The sequence below is a fragment of the Cygnus olor genome, chromosome 3 (assembly GCF_009769625.2).
Source record: "Cygnus olor isolate bCygOlo1 chromosome 3, bCygOlo1.pri.v2, whole genome shotgun sequence".
Taxonomy (NCBI): domain Eukaryota; kingdom Metazoa; phylum Chordata; class Aves; order Anseriformes; family Anatidae; genus Cygnus; species Cygnus olor.
Window position 1 is genome coordinate 25,763,151 of NC_049171.1, and position 16,283 is coordinate 25,779,433.

Genomic DNA, 16,283 nt, shown 5'->3' on the forward strand with positions numbered 1-16,283 from the left:
AGGTCTTCAAGTAGTTTATGTTCCTCTTTTTATATCATGGAACCCAGAAAGTGGATAATGGGATGAATTAAATCTTTGTGTACATATAAATTAGGATTTTTTTTTAACAGAAGCAATGTACTTTCTTATTGTTGGTCAGAAAATAAAATCTGTTTTCAAAAGAAAGGTATTCTCTGTTTCAACCAGAAGTTAGAGAGCTGATGCATGGATTGGCTGAATTTCTTCAATTTGTCATCTTCCTATGGCAATAGAACCTCTGTTATCAAAATATTCATCTTTAATCAAGCATTTGAGTTATATCTCTGATAGCTGACCATCAGCAGAGATAGAAACAGAGCCTGTGGTTTCCAGGCCAGTGCTCTCTCTGATAGGCCATAAGAAGTAGAAGATCACTAAAATTTATTACATATATTACATATGTTAGAAATTGATTTATTATCATCCATGTTCATAATGTTGCATGTCAGAGACATATAGTGTATATGAATAACATATATTCAATAAATAGAAACATTTTTTCACCAATAGAGTTAATGATGGGCCATCCATTGATGGAAAAAAATGTGTCTTAAGTAAATGTAAGTGACTTTGGGACACTCTTGAATACTTTTATGCTGCCACTTTGTTTTGTCTTCCTCTTTGCTGCAGGGACCAGTCAAATGACCATTTTACACAACATACCTATATTAGTTCACTCCCAAGCTACAATTTATAGCAATCCAATTAGTTCTCTTGATGAAAAAAAAATGGTTAAAAAGAGAAAACTTTTCTGACATCTGAGTCAGTTCTTTTATATTATCCCAAGAGGCCACATTCCAATTTCCCTTTGATATAGTCTTATAGGTATGATATAAATATGCAAATGTGGTGGTCTGTGAAACAACCATTTCATTATTCATACTTTTTTTTTTTTTTTTTTCCAACATCTTCTGTTGAGGAAAGCACATGCAGCTTCTCACAGCCTCCTTTCCCAGCGCACTAAAGAGAATTTGCTAGGTTATTTGTGAGAAAATTTTCAAGCCTGCTGTGTGTACTCAAGCACCCTGGGAATTTCACTAGTCATAGATGAAAAGTGCAAAACCTGTCAATCAGAGTGTATTTATCAGTTTCACTTCTTTGTCCAAGGTTGATTCTGTTAGAGGAAGATAAAGATTTTATGATGAGACAAAAAAAATCCAAAATTTATGGAAAATTTTGCACTCTGTCTCAAAGTTTCCATGCTACTGACATGCAACATAAAATAAATTTATGCAGAGCCCACAACAAAAAAGGCACATATGCCCCATTATCTTTATATTTCCAGAAAACATATCTCTACCAATTTTCCCTTCTTTACACAATTTTTTTCAAGATAGGTTTGAGAGTATTTATGTTTAAATATGATATCCCATCTGCCTAATGGAAATTTCCATTTAAAAGGCCACCACTTCATTCTGCTGTTGTAGCACTTCTTACTGAGTGATTTGGCTTCCTCCCCAAGTCTGAACTTTACGTCTTCTTAATAGAGGTAATGAGTCTTTCATTAAACTATTCAGCTGGTCCTATCCCAATTCTTACTTTACTCATTTATTTCTGTCTTTTTACTCTATCATATTGTTATCTGCCCATCTCTCTCACTGAATGCTTGCATGTGTAACTACAAAGAGCTTGTATTTTTTCTTCCAGCCATAACAGAGTGATTTGTTGCCCTGACTTTCTCATCCTTCCAATTTTTCTTCTACATTAATTAGAAATGAAACTCAGTTCTGCTCTATTAGAAAAAAAAAAAATTATTTGGGAAGGACATTAGTGTTTGCACCTGCTGACAGTAGGTTTTATTGGGATGTATAATACTATTTCTTTCCCAAATTTTTCAACAATCTGAAAGGAAAAAAAGCTTTTCTCAAACATCCTTCAGCAACATATACTTTACCTTATTTTAATTAAAACATTTCACATCTAGACAGAAAAGATATTAGCATTCTCTTCCAGTATGCTTTTTCCAACTGCCTAGCAGAGAAGGTAAATTGAAAACCACTAACCTACTTCTTCAAGAGAAAGACACTCAGCAATAATGTTTTCAAGAGCAGTCAGACAGATAGTGGTTGCGGATACAATGCTTTCCTCCCCCTCATGAACCACATGGTCTTTTGAAGTTGTCTTGAAAATGACTGGCTCCTACAACTCCACCACATCTACAACAAAATCAAAACCTGGTGAATTTATCCACACTAAGAAGCAATGGAGATCTTCAGAAAATCCTATTTTCCTGAAAAAATAAAAAAAAAAAACATAAGCATTTTTAAGTACTTTTTGGAAGCTTGTTTGAGGGGTGGAGTTTTGGAAACAATTCTTAATGAACTAAGTAAGGTTTGTGTATTTAAATCTGTGTAAATCAGTCGATTATAGGGACTTTAAAGAACATTGCAAAATTTAGCTACTTTGTGAAAAAAAAAGTTTTTTGTTTGTTGTTGTTGTTGCTGTTTGTGTGTGTGTGTGTGTGTGTGTGTCCTTGTATTAGACAGTAAAATGTGTCCTAAGTCGTCATTTTAGAACCGACAGCCATGAGGACTTCTTAGATGTTCCTTTCTGTAGCAATATTTTCTCATGGCTGAAACACGTCAAAAGCCAAGAGTCTAAACTCTTACATTATAAATCTATAAATTCAATTCAATATAAATCTATAAATTCAACTAAGTTCCTTTCAGTACCATACATGGAAGTTATACAACTCAGACAAATAAACATTGATGTAAGTATTCAAAAATAACTTTAAAGGACAGGATCATAGAGATTACAAAGAATGTGGGAGAAAAGAACAAAAGCTGTATAGTCAAAAGGAAAAAATATTCAGCATCTTTTGGGAAAAAAAATGTAAAATGGTGGTCGATTCAAAAGAATCACACATTGAAGACAGGAAGTAAGAATTAACTACTCTTGTCCTAAGCAATGAAATATTACAAGTTCTATTAAAGATATTTCTGTCTAGGCATAAATAATTAGTACAGGGTAAAATAATACTTATTTTTCAACTATCATAATATTATTTGGAATTAAATCTCAGAACTACAAAAATATTAATTCATCTTCAATTTCCTTTCAGACTTCTTTAGCTAGGGCCTCCTTGACTGACATTTCAGTTGATTGTTTCTGTTAAGTACAGTACAACAAGAACAATTGCGTATTTTTTCAGCAAACACATGTGACATAGTTTTGGAGAATACATCAGTGTATTCTACCAAACTGTCGTATTTTACTCTGAAGCTCCAGGATGAAAACATTTATTTCTGTAATCACGTCAATTCATTATTTTTCATTAACTATCTTTTCTCTTCCCACCTCCTCTGTCTCTCCCTTTTCCCACATCCACATTACTTGAATGGTATTGAATCTGTAGTCCAGGAGAATGGGGAACAAGCGTCTTTAAACGACATTCACAGTTTTCTGACTGAATGCAAGTGCTGTAGATGCTATGGGAGTAATTTGCACTTCCAGTTTAGCTAAATGATCGCTCTCTGTTTCGTTATCAAAATCCTTGCAAAGTTAAGAAAGATACAATCTTTCAGATTTAAATAAGCAGATTTAAAGAGCAAATAAACTCAGAACACCAGATACTTTTCTTCTAGAATACTTTCTGCTGCTTTAGATCTCTTACCTGATGAACAGGAATGATACCAAAAGTGAAGATGTTGCTGTTTGAGGACCATTGGGATCATAAAGAATTTGGGCCACCCTCTCACATCCCAGTAAAAAAATATTCCAGACTTCACAGCAAATAAATATTATTTAATCTCCTGCTGATGAGTTTGATACCACAGCAGTGACATCAATACAGAGGTGACTAGGGAGGTCCTGCTATGTCGTTCTCATAGTGGAAATGAAAACAAGTTCATTATATGTGATAGGTGTTGGCCAATGTTTTGAAGCTTCCAAGGGGCAGAACCTCTTCCATATGCATGAAAACATTGATCATTTACTTAGATTCTTGAAAGTTGTATCAGACAAAGCATGATTACGTGGTTTGCCTAGAAAAGTTGCAGAAAATGAATTCAGAATAATACAATACATCTGAAATGAACCAACTAAAATCTGGAAGTTCTGAAAAAGCTGTTGTTGCTGATAAAAATGATTAGAATAGCATTTCAGAAAGCTTGGCCATAGTCAACAAGTTGATGATATCAGGCAGTTTTTAATCTAACCGTGTACATCATAATGGGTGTATTCAAATTTATATTTCATAATTGAGCAACAAAACAAGATAAAGTTTATGTTCCAATTTGACTCTGAGGGCTAAAATTATGTTTTCTTTTCTTTTTAAAGAAGCAAGTTCAACCTGGAGACAATTCCACACAGTTATCTCAACAGGTCATTCATTGTGAAACAAAAAACAAAACAAAACAAAACAAACAAACAAACAAAATACCACATATAATAAATCCCTGTAAGAGTCCTTTCTCAACTGTCCAGTTCTTAGTTTAGTGTTTGATTCAAATAAAGCTTTATTATTAGCAAGAGTACTTCAGAGCTCTTCATTGCAAAATACCTTCGTTTTTAAACAAAAAAGTTGTGGCCTGTCACAAATACAGTTAGACTGTTGTATTTTTTGGCAAACATCTAAAGACTCTTTTAGCAGGTTTTGCAAAGTCAAATATGCATTTTATGGCAGGATATTGTGACCTGTGCAGTTATCTAAGTGTGACTTTGCACTCTCCTCTTTTGTTTTCTTAAAATTGTCTGATGTAGGCACAAACACACTGGAACATATTATGGAAAAAGCAGAGCCCAAACTTCCCCTAATATGAGATTTTCAGGGAAACAGATATATTTCACTATGTATTAGATTGGGTTTTATAACTGCCAGGAAACTCCTCTTACCCTGAAAGTGAAAGCAGAACTTCATACGTAGAATAGACGATTTTATGTTGTAAAACACATTATATTCTAATGGTGTAGACAGGGATATAATTTTCTTGAAATACAGAGAACATAAAAATATTTTTCTATAGAAACAATTCATATGCTCTACATGTATTTAATGAACATTGAAATGGAGGTTCAGAAAAGGTGAAACCCTTTTGGATTTGGATAATGAACAATGTCTTGGTGAATGTATTTAACAAGTGGTAAAAACACCATGATTTTCAAAGAATCTTAAAAGGGTACAGACCTCTTCTGGTAGGGAAGCCACTTCCACTGGGTCCTTTGCTCATCCTGTATTTAATAAACGTGCAACTGTCAGGCTTGTCTACTCATGACAATCTGATGAATGTATCCTTTAGACAAGGAGGCTAGCAATTAAAAAATCTGTTCTCCTTTAGACCTTCATTTTTAAAATATTAAATAAAACAACAAACAAAATTAAACTTAGTATCCAAAGGTAATATCTTGTAAGAAATCCCTATGCTAAATCCTCTCCTATGGCATCATAAACAGTCTTCAAGGCATTTTAAAGGCATACTTGACATCTAAGACACCAGTTTATGGTCTCTGATGACAAATGTACATGGTGACCACCGACTCAGAAAGTTGGAGTTCAAAATATCTTTCAGAACACAATAAACAATACATATATTATTATAATCTCAAGAATCAGGTTTTCTATATGTGTATGTGCAAACTGTATGTATTTAGAAACAAAGATGTATTACATACCATGTTAGGAAAAATTGCACTGGTAGTAAACAAGTAAACAGAGACTGTTTCTGAATACAAGTGTGATGTCTTCTGAAAGCTGCTGGTTTAGATCTCCCAGACTGACACCCCAAACTGCCATAAACCTTTAACCTTAAACAAATTCTATACAGGTTTTCTTACTGGGAAAAAAAAAAAAAAAAAAAAGTTAATTTGAGCTTTGTGAGACTGAATTAATTGTTTGTGAAGCACTCCAACACTCTAGAGGAAATGAATAATTCTACCTTACAGCAGTGTTTGAATAATGTGAAGCAAATAAGGCCATGGGGTATACAGTGAACAGTGAAGAGGCAAATATAATACACAACTGCTCACTGTTGGAGTGTCATCTATTCTCTGTGCTTAATGAGGCAGGGTCCCTATGTAATCACAGTGCCACAGTGTACTCAGCAAAAAAGGGCTGAATTAAGGTTTCCTGGGCAATCTTAATTCTGAAATTTCATATCTTTTGGATACTTGACACTGCAACCTTAATAATGTTCTTTTGTGTGCAAGATTATTTGTGTTTTAAAGACATCAATCATTACAGCACCTAGGCAACACCTCATGAAGTACAAAGAGCAAATCCTTCATTACAGAGGAATTTGCTTGCTTTCATCTCTCCTTCCTCTAGAGGAAATAATCCACAGCACAGTGTTTCCCTCAGCATGTTTCCAGGAGCAACTCTGTCACTAGCAAGGCACCTGTAGAAAGCAGTCTGTTGCTGAAAGCGCCCTTAGATTTGAAGACAAGCTTATCTTTGGCAGCAATGTGCTCCCAAGGGAGAAACCCTTCACTGAAAATACTCTGCTTTCATTCCCAAAGCTGAAGCTTTTCTGAACTCCCGTGTCACAATCAAATGCAATACCATGCAAAGAAACCAGTGTAAGGGAGCAAGTTGGAGAAGCTGAATAGGAAGAGTGCATAGGCACATCGGCATTTTAGGGTACTGCAATGAATCCAGCATTACATAAATAATCACTTTACAGCAAATTATGATATAGCCTATTTTTTTCCACCCATGGTAGCAGCTGGATCACCAAACAACAAGAAGCTGTAGCCTTTGAAGAGCATTTAGCTTTTACTGGAATATATTATAATCCATTTCTGTAGTAGTTAACTGTATGCCTTGCTTCCATGGAGACCTGTAGCAAAAATCTGACTGGTATGAACCAGGTAGGAAAAGACATACAGTTTCCTATGCTTTGGGAAGCCCCTTAGTACATCCCAAAATGTGTCTTCATAAATGCTAATCAGAATAGGCACTGAGAAAGATATCTCTCCAGGCAGACCTGAGTCTATCTCAAATAAAGGATTTGGTCAAGAGGGTTTTGCAGTCAAGTTCAAAGGTGGGCTATGTGACAACTGGTTGAGGCTGGCTGGAAGGAGGAAAAGTTAAAGCATTTTTGTTTTCAGTAGACCTGTGCCTGACACATAGCCACAAATATACCAAACACACTGTGGGCAGATTAGAAAACAACACTCTTGCCCAGATGATCCTATAGGCTGATTATAACCTGTAATAGAGAAAGATTACTGAGAGGACTCATCATTTTTTTTTTTTTTTTTTTTTTTTAGAAAGGCAGTGAGCTATACAGAAGAGTTCAGCTTAGTGCATTCAGTTTCATTTGATTTCTTACAGAAAAGGCATTATGACATGGAGATCACCTGGTTACTTCCTATTACTGCTCCACCAGGACCTGAAGACTATGAAGTCCCCCATACCCTCATTTTGAAATAGTGTTTTCTCCCTGAAGGAAATTATTGTCTATCTGCAAAACTGTCTTTCTCTTATCAGCCTCCAGTATAACTGTTTCAGGATGTATAGAACTGAGGTTTTGAGGAAGGTATTTTAGACATGTGAACATATCCTCTTTTATAATTTGCTTTTTGCTCTTCAGTTTCTATGAAGTGTTTAGAACCAGTCAGTGACTTCCTCCCCATATATAATAACATAGGCTATTCGGAAGGATTATCGGCAAAGCAAGAACAATTTTTTATATACTGTTATTTACTACTTCATAGTGAATTATAAATAATAATAATAAAAAAATAAATAGAATTTATTTTCCTTTTTACTACTTCACTTTTACATTTGGGATACCAAAATGGAAGTGTAAGAATTAATATTATTTCACCTTCTACTTCCGTTATGCTCCATCTCTTTAAGGGATGACTGCTGCAACTTGATATCTCAGGAGAATTGTATGGTGGTCTCTTTATCAAAGACTGACTCTGATGTGTCTACTGAAAACCAAAGAGAAAGATAGACTTTTCCCTTGTTTAGGGCTAACGGAGCAATGGATTGGTCTTTTTAATACAAGAAGCATTACAATGTAAGACCAGGTTTATTTTGTTATAATAATATATGCTATTTAGCTTTTTGCTCAAAGTGGTGAATGTTTAAAACAGAAATGCAAGAAATATAAAGTATATTTTGTTGTTTGCTTAGATATGCTTCAGGGAAAGCAAAACAAGACAAAATAGTCCCACCACTGACAAAATATTTAATTCTATCATTGGCAATTAATTAAATCTTTCTCCAGGTAAGGCAAAAGATTCAAATTAGAGCCCATCTGGAGTCAAGAGAGGTGCTCCTGGAGAGTGAGAAGAAATTACTCCGAATCCACGTTGCCAATGTATATTGAGTCTGAAGCTGAAATGAGGTTGATGATGAAAGGAAAGGGCTGCATAGTAAAGTAACCTCCCACACCTATAATGGGAAGCTCCCTATATCAGGTAGTGCTAGTGAATGGGTGGGTGGGCAGAACAATGCCCACTCTTTTCTCTCACTGCCCTCTATGTCAATCTGTGCTGGATCTTCACAATACTGACTGCTGAGCTGCTCCTGGAACAATTCCAAGCATGCTTGTTGTGCATGTCTAGGAAGAGATTCGCTTTATACACCTTGACTGAAGCTCTTAGATGGTTCCATAAAATGCAGAGAGAAGAAAAAAAGATGGCATGTATTCTTGTCAACATGCATTACACAAAAAATGTCTGTCCATTTGATCCAACAGGATTTCCCAACAATGCTAATGAGGCTGGCTACTGCATAGATGTCTTCTGAGAAAACTGGCATGTCTATACAGGGTGATCGGGAAATAATTATTTACCTTTTCTTGTAACACAATGCAATACAATACAGTATAAAACATTTAAGAGTTACTCATCTAAATGAAAGACAGTCACCCTTGTTTCACCTTATGGTCAGTGGGAGCTCCTACAAAACAGTACATTTTGTCTGTCCTAAACAATTACGTTAGGATAAGCTGTTTAGCCCTTGGGGAGTGTAAATTTTCTTCCATTAACTATATAAAAGAGAATTAGTGATGATTGTCTTAGACAATTAAAATAACTTTTAGGAGTATAAAAGAGGTCCATTCTTGTTTTCCTTATGAATAATCATGAAATCTGAAGTTACCAGGGTCCTAATGAGAGTCAATGGGATTTACCTTAGGTTTTACGTCTGCCACATTAGGACTAATCCATATGTAAATTGAAAATAATGACAGAGTATTAAACTTTGTTGAACATTTAGGGTGCTACAACTCTGGTTAAATAAAAAATGCTCTTGTAAATGTTTTCTGATGTAATTCTAATGTGAAATCTCATTCATGTGCAAAATAAGACTGCAACATTAAATGCAAAATATTAATTCCTATTCTGCTGGCACACACACACACACACACACAAAGTTTAAATTAAGAGAAAATATAACTCAAGGAAATCCCTGTGCTTATTTATTTATTTATTTATTTTCCTGGATGCTACTATTTCCTATTTCTGTCATAACAGTACTAAAAATTTCCATTATTATTACAGTCCTATGCAGCTAGGTACTGTATAAATTTAAGAAAACAAATTCTCTCATTTGCCAAAGTATAACCCTAAGGAAGAAATCAGAAGTATTACTGACTTTTTTTTCCTCACAGCCTCATTGCAATAACTTTTTTTTTTTAATTCAATCAGATAGATGTGGAAGACTAGATATAATAAATATTACATAGTCAATACTCTGATCCTTTTAAGTAACAATTTGTAAAGTTCTGAGCATATTCCATAGCTGACTTTGAAGAAATTTTTCTTTCTGATTATGTCAAGGCAAATACTGGGAGGTGACAGCATATCTTTCACTTTTTTCCCTATCTCACTAGAAACAGAAAGTGGAGTGGAGAAACCACCACTTTGCAAGGTTAGTTTTGCAAGTTTTCTCTTTTCTTTGGTCACAGAACTACAGGATTACAGTTGAGCTTGGTTATAGAATTTAACAGCTTGCGGGTGAAACTGATGGAGCTTTCATGGTATATGAATTGAAAAGAAAATGAGCAAGGTGCAAACAAGATCCTCCAGTTAATATAGAAGAGCTCTGCAGATACCTGCACAACTTCCAGATCCTCAGTCTATATCTGGAAAAAACTCACAAGACATTGCATAGCAACCGTTTCTCACTCCTATTTTTAGTTGTTTCTTGGAACTAAAAGGATCGGAAGGAGAATAATAAAAAAACAGCCATGTACTTGAGGTTAATACAATACTGACTGAGCTTAACTAAAATTACAGAAATCATAAATATCCTGTTGCATTTATCTTGGTAATTGTACATTAAAATCATATCATAATCATATTATAAACTTGTATTTTCCTATTAATTTTGAAATAAATCTTCATGTGTATCGTAAAACATACATTAAAAATTAACTCCTGAATTTGCTGGATTTTTTTAACCAGAAAACCTCTTTCCATCTTTACTCCATGGGTGAAGGAACAGGTTCTATTTAATATAAAGAAAATGTCTATCACAGATCTTCTAGCTGTCACATTGTTTTGTTTTGTTTTTCTTAAACTGCCTATTTCTCACATCGTTATTGAAATACAATCACAAGCCATGGTTAAAACGTTGCAAAACGCACAGTAAGACAACAACAACAAAAAGCATTGCTCCATTTGGTTTGTGGTTTTGATTTTAAAAATAGAAAACATTATTAGTAGATGGAAAAGGTTCAATCCTAAATATAGCTTTCTTAAAATGTTAAGTAATACTCAAAAGTGGCAAAAGTAGAGTTGTGTCTTCAACACAATTATTTAAAATAGTTTTGTTCCTCTCAGACGCTCAGTGTATAATCATCATGGCCTCTTACATTTTCATTACTGGATGAATTCCCAAGACTTTCCACATGTATCAATGTTCAAATGTGTGTTCCTAAATTTAAGCTCAATGCTGCATGATGCAGAATATTTTGACCAGTCAAAGAAGAAAAGGAAATCAGAAGAGCAGACTAATCTTTAACAAAGCAAGACACATTAAAAAGAATGAACCAACTTTGGCCTCATTAGACACACACTTATAGTTCAGTAATGACTAGATGTTTTGCCATGTCACATCTAACAGTTAAAGTACCATACACATACCACTAAGATTAGGTACCTAAATATTTATTTTTGTTAACTGGAGCACCAAAATGCATAATCTGTTGGCCTTTATTTTGGCCATTCACTGTCTTCTTCCAAGATTGCTGACTACGATAATGGATAAGGAGAGGGTTGGTTGGTTGGCTTTGATTTTTTTTTTTTTTTAACTTGGCTTATTTAACTTCAATACTGCAGTAAGCAGTCTTTTAATGCTTGGCACTCTATCAAAAGTTGCAATTCCAGAAAAATGTCAAAACCCTATAGGCTCTGGCTGTGTGCATAGTCTTTTCTTTTTTTTTTTTTTCCAATAGCTGTTATGAATAAGGATGATCATCAGGTATGAGAAAATTCAATTGGAAAAGTACTGATGTTAGAGAAATATTTTTTCCATGTTGTAACATGAATTTGAAGATTCTTTACCTAAGTATTGAGTTACGCGTGAGTACGCTGTGAGACAGCTACCCTCGAGGCACAGTACAGCTGAAGGTGCAGAGGAATGAACTCACCAGAAGAGTCATGATTTACTGCTAACCACACCTACAGCATTTATAAAATGTTAGTGCAGCACATCTTTGTGTGGGAGAGAAAAAATACATCTAAGCAATGTTTTCTTTAAGAGCTCTCATTTTCCATGGTTTGTATCTTTGTTTCCACTGAGTTTGAATGTTTTTTTGTTTGTTTGTTTGTTTGTTTGTTTTCCCAAATCAGAATTATCATGATATTTACAAACCAACTGCTATGTACAACTCCTCCGGAGGAATTTTGTGGGAGGATTCCAAGTTCTTTCTTTATATACATGAAAGGAGTTCTAGTGTTTGTGGATAAGATAGAGTTGGAACTGCTTGCATCTAAAGTATTTTATTTATACAGAGAAAACCTGGATGGGTTTCTGTGTTTTGTTCCTCTCTCTCTCTTCTGCACTAGTGTTAATATATCTTCAAAACCAATGTGAGACTCCACTAATGTCAAAGGAGAATGTTTCATTCTGACTTTTAAGTCTACAGACAAATATGCTAGTAGAGATACTTTTGTCATGGTCTGTTTTGTGGGAGGAATAACAGACAACCAAGAGATCATATATGAAGAGCTATATAATTTTAGATAACCTTTTAAATAACTTCTAGAGGCTAGCAGCTTCTTATTGAATCATAGAATATCCTGAGCTGGAAGGGAGCCGCAAGGATCATTGAGTCCAACTCCTGGCTCCACACAGTACCACCCAAGAATCAGAACTTATGTCTAAGGGTGTTGTCTAGCAGGTTTGGTGCTCTGACCACTGCCCTGTGTAGCCTGTTTCTCTGTCTGACCACCCTCTTGGTGAAGAACCTTTCCCTAACATCCAGCCTGACCCTCCCCTGTCCCAGCTCCATGCCGTTCCCTTGGGTCCTGTCACTGTCATCAGACAGCAGAGCTCAACGCTGCCCCTCCACTCCCCTTGTGAGGAACCTGGAGGCCACCATGAGGATTATTAACAGCTCAACAGATGAAATAATGATCAAGAGGTGAAAGGATTCACTTTCTGCTGTATTTCTCAAAAAAAAAAAAAAAAAAAAAAAAAGAACACTTGGTTTTCAATGAATACCTCTGAAGTTTTGTCTGGAATTATCTATAAGTGGTGGGCCTTTTAAAAGAAAAAAACTTAGCATGAAAACAGATAGCTCAAGAGCATTTTTACTTACAGAGCAAGTTTGTTCCTCAGTCAAAAATAATCATTGTGTTTTAAAGGTATTCAGTGAGGATCTGTATGAACATGTTTACAAGTCGAGTCACACCCTGCTGCATGGGGTTTACAGCACACTTCCCTTGCTATGAATCACAGAAGGAAACAGTTTGAAAGTTTGGCCTGCTTTTTGCAGAGTGCAGTCCCAAAGCAGTTGAAAAAAAAATATGTACAAACTTTACCTGGGAACAACACAAGGAGGACATTTCCTTGCTTCTGTAATCTTCAGCTTAACAGGAAACATCGCCTTTGGGAGGCAGCTTTTCCAATTAGTAAATCCCAAGACAGATGTCACAGCATCATAAAGTGCCAATTAAGTACTCTATCAAGGGAAGAGTATCAGCAGATGACTGACCATCTACAGCAGAGGATGGAGAAAAGAGCTGAAAGATTAAAAATTAAATGTGAAAAAAATGACAGCGACTATTAATTAGGAATCACCCAGAATCTGATTTTTTTGCCACTCTAGAGTTAGTCTGTAAGTACTCCACTTAGATGTCTGCTGGAATAGCTTTGATGAAGATTAAATTTGTGTTATTGCTCAAATTCAGATATTTTGAGAAATACATTTAAACCAAAATTCTTTATTCATTTGATTAATTGCCTGACATTTATGTTTATATCTTGAGTTTATGTATCTTTGAGCAGTAAATGATTCCACAGGTGAAAACCTCATTTTCATCCTAAATGTCCTCATCTTCTTGATTCCAAGAGAAAGAAATAAAATATCCCTGAAAAACCTGGCCAGGAAAGCCCTGCAAAGGGAACAGGATATGCCAATAAACACAACTGCAGATGACAAAATCAAAATCAGAGAGAGTTGACATGACTTGCACAGGGAAGATAAAAGGCCAAAAGCAGGATGGAGAATGGTTGTTGGTCTCCTGGTTCGGGTCAGTTTAGCTGATTCACATTTGTGTGTAAAGCTTGGAACATTACCACAGAGAACAAATCCTTGAACTTACACTTTCAGGACAAAATATGAAATTCAATGAGGACAAACAAAGGCAAATAACCTCTGGCAATGATCCAGGCTGGGGCCTGCCTGCCTGTAGCTGTGCTGAAGAGCCGTGGGAGGCTGTGGTGGGCAGAAAGCTGAGCCAGAGCCATCAGTGAGCCCTGGCAGTAGGGTTGGCGAATAGCATCCAGGGCTGTGTTAACAGAAGCATGATCAGTAGATCAAGGCAAAGGTTTATAACCCTTTATTCAGCACTCATTAGGCCACATCTACAACATTGGATCCTCCCTCAATAAAAGACAAACATTGATAAACTGAAGTGATTTCAGTGGAGGCCAACGACATGGTCAGGGATGGAGCGCTTGGCCTGTGAGGAGAGGCTTAAGGAGTGGGGCTTCTTCAGCCTGTAGAAGACACAACTCCGGAGGGGACCTAAGTGGACCTAAGGGGACCTAAGTGGACCTAAGCTTCCAGTGCCTACTGAGAAGCTACTGAGGAGACAGTCAGGCTCTTCACAGTGATGGATTGTGGGAGGATGAGAGAGCAAATTGAAAGTTGAAAGTTCAGAGTATGGATAAGGAGAAACTATCACCATAAGGGCAGCCTGGAGCAGAGCAAGTTGCCCAGAGAAAGGTTGTGCAGGTTTTCAGACCTGCCTTGGTCTAGCCCTCAAGAGCCTGGCCTGATCCAATAGCTGACCCTGTTTTGACCAAGAGGCCAGACTAGAGACCTCATGAGGTCCCTTCACACGTGAATTACCATATGATCCTATGACACTGACTGTGACTATTTATACCTTATGTGAACATTCTGTACTGACAATAACACTCATAGCATGCAACATCCATTTTTTGTACAATATTCCCAAATGGGTTTTCATACCTACCCTTTCAGACTAACTGAAGTGAAAATATAAGCTTAAAAATATGAATTACTATCTGTTAACATTGTTCAAAAAAATGAATGTTTTCCAATGTTTATTTTTAGAAAAAAATTCATAATAGACATTGACCTCATGATTCCCAATAAACAATAACTTAAATCATTCCATTAATGACATTTTAAAGGTAGCCCTCTCATGTCACTTAGTACGTTTGTTGGGTCTCTGCTTTAAAAAAACATTCTTTGTTGCAACCACAGTGAAAAACAAACTTACTGGCTGTCAGTAAAATCCAGTTACAAAACACACTGGGAATTGCTCCACATAATTATGGGTGCAATACTGCTAGTATATATTTCTGTAAATGCTCAACTATGTCGGCACTGTTTGTGAGGACACGCCATTTCTAATGATTTTGTTGTTGTCATTTTTTCCAATTGAAGCAACACGTACAACACGTAAAAGTGGATGGCAAAATTCTCATTGACAGTTTGAACTGATGCTTCAAAGATAACATGGAATTTCTCGGACAGAAATTAAATTCATTCTCTGGCAGTCCAAAGCTATTTCTAATACTGAGGTCCGTTATCAGAGATAACTGATTCACCCCAGATTCAACCTAATATTTGCATAACATTTTTTTCTTTTAATCAGTCCCCTTCAAGCCCCAGAAATAAATTCATAAGTTAGTAAGTTTGCTTCTTTTCTACTCTCAAGAAGACAGCAGCATGAAATATGTTTAAATTTATTTTCCTTATTTGCAAGCTATCACAATGACTAACTCATCTACATGTGAACAAAGCTGTCCTAACAAAGGGATTCGCTAAACTTGCAAGCAAGGACATGGTACATTTTCTGCAGTACCTAAAGGCAAGTACACCACACCTGTCACCCTATGCTGCGACTCTTTGAAGCTGCTCCCAAGTTGAGGAAGTGCTGAAAGAAATGCTGTCCCTGGTCTCTGTATCCCAGAAGATGCAGATAAACAGCCAGCAGCTGCAGTTCAGAGAGAAACCCCAGGATAATAAATCTCCATATAGCTCCTGATAGTGATGACAGGCAGTGAACCATTGCGTACATATCTGCAGACAGATGTAGCTCATGTTCCTGTATCCAGAGGCCCAAATGCTGTACCTGAAAATTAAAACACTGTAGGTTTTTATCTGCCTCCTACCCCAACTACTGGCAAGCACAGGATGCTGTCATGTAGAGTTTTCTCCCAGGCAGTATAAGATTAGAAAAAGAACAAAGGATCTTTGAATAGAGTTGTGTGAAAGTGTGTCAGATGCATAAGCATATTTTTATGTTTTACTCCAAGATTAGCCTTCCATTTGACGCTTCTATTGGCTCTGGTTATCAAAGCATACGTGCTTGCTTTCAGTTGCTGTCCTTAGCCTTCTTTCTGCTCCTTGTCATCCCTCTTATCTGTGGCTCCTCCGAACTTACAGCACTGTGTTTAACCAGGAAGTGATGGGGTGCTGATATAAAGATGCACGTGATAATCAAAACCCTGCTAGGTTCTTCTGCGGTGGGATGACATAGCACTCTACCTCAGCCTGCCTTCCTGCCAGCACTGCCTGGAAATAACCCTGGGATGTTCCCAGGAGTCCTGTTAGTTTAATCACATGCATCAAACATTTCATTTTGCAAGAAAACCAGCTGCA

At 36.2% G+C, this 16,283-nt stretch overlaps 1 long non-coding RNA gene across 1 annotated transcript; it reads right to left on the minus strand.

The window, feature by feature from the left end:
- Positions 1-1,260: 1,260 nt before the first annotated feature.
- Positions 1,261-3,990, minus strand: LOC121068305. Its single transcript, XR_005818792.1, has 3 exons — positions 3,635-3,990; positions 3,355-3,513; positions 1,261-2,248 (listed from the first exon to the last, which is right to left on the minus strand). It is a non-coding gene; the product is annotated as an uncharacterized LOC121068305 (long non-coding RNA).
- Between the last annotated feature and the right edge of the window lie 12,293 nt (positions 3,991-16,283).